Source organism: Acomys minous (genome assembly GCF_964271855.1).
Source record: "Acomys minous genome assembly, chromosome: 11".
NCBI lineage: Eukaryota > Metazoa > Chordata > Mammalia > Rodentia > Muridae > Acomys > Acomys minous.
The window spans coordinates 57,916,259-57,917,692 of NC_140492.1; positions in this window are offsets into that span (position 1 = coordinate 57,916,259).

Sequence of the window (1,434 nt, forward strand, 5' to 3'; positions counted from 1 at the left end):
TACAGAGTGAGTCCAGGACAGCCAAGGCTAACACAGAGAGACCCTGTCTTGAAGGGGAAAAAAAAAAAAAGCATTCCTTCCTTGCTATTAGAAAATGGGAGGGGAAGAAGGAAGGTGGGGTAACAGCTTTGTTGAAGCCCATTAAAGGGAAGTCAGCTTCCTTCTGGCAAAGCATGGCTATTGTTACTGATTGACCATTCTTTTTAATGTGGTCAGCTCTGAGTTGCATCTCTGGCCCTGGGTAGAGGCATGGCTTTCTAGAAAAGACACAAAGGCATACTAGCATGCCTTCTCTTAAGACTTACTCCATGTGGGTCCGTCAATCACCTGGGCAGGGCGATGACCCTCAGCAAAGCTGTCTGTCTGAAGTCTTTGGGAAAGTAGAATAAAGTCCACCTCAACACGAGTTGGCACAATGGGTCCTTTAGCTGTTATCCACTGTTACCCCTTGAATGTGTCTGACGGCAGTGGCCTCTGTGGCCATTGGCCACTCTCATCCCTGAGAATGCTCCAGTTTCCTCAAGAATAAATTCACCTGTCTTTTTGTTGTTGTTGTTGTTTTCTGTTTGTTTGTTTTTCGAGACAGGGTTTCTCTGTGTAGCCTTGGCTGTCCTGGACTCACTTTGTAGACCAGGCTGGTCTTGAACTCACAGAGATCCACCTGCCTCAGCCTCCCGAGTGTTGGGATTAAAGGTGTGCATCACCACGCCTAGCCAATTCACCTGTCTTCTACATTGGCTCCCAGTACCTCAGTTTATTCAAGGACAATGGCGGACAGGGAGCTGGGGGAGGCTAGAGGGACATCCCACTTAGAGCATCAGGTCTAGCACTTCAGCTCCCCAAAGGCTGCGAGGTGATGGGTCATAGAAGAGGGACACACCAGGCACTTCATTCCTACACCCTGCTGGATCAGTGTCTGCTCACGTGTCACCCATGGGCTTCCTCAGCCCTTTGTTCCCTGCCCATGAGCTCCCATGGTCTCAGAAGCCAGCTCTGTCACCTGATTAGGCTTTCTTAATCCAGTCCTTTCTGAAGGTCCAGCCCCACCCAGAGGAAGATACCCCAACAATCCTCGTGACTTTTAACCTGAACTTTTAACTCTGCCTTCAATTTAAAATTTATATCAGTGCCCAGAAGCATTAATATTAATTTGTTATTGTCCCCAAAGTCTCCACTCAAGAATACGTTAAGGGGCTGAAGAGAAGGCTAAGAGGTTAAAAAGTACTTAACTTTTGGCAGATGAATGGGAGATCTGTTGTCAGTGTGCAGGTCGGGTGGCTCACGGCTGATCTTGTAACAACAGTTCCAGGGTGTTCCATGCCTCTGGCCTCTGTGGGCCATGCACACATACCCTTAAAAAAAAAAGAATAAAAAAAATGAGGTAGAGCATGCCTTTAATTCCAGTTACTTGGGAGGTAGAGGCAGGCAGACTTC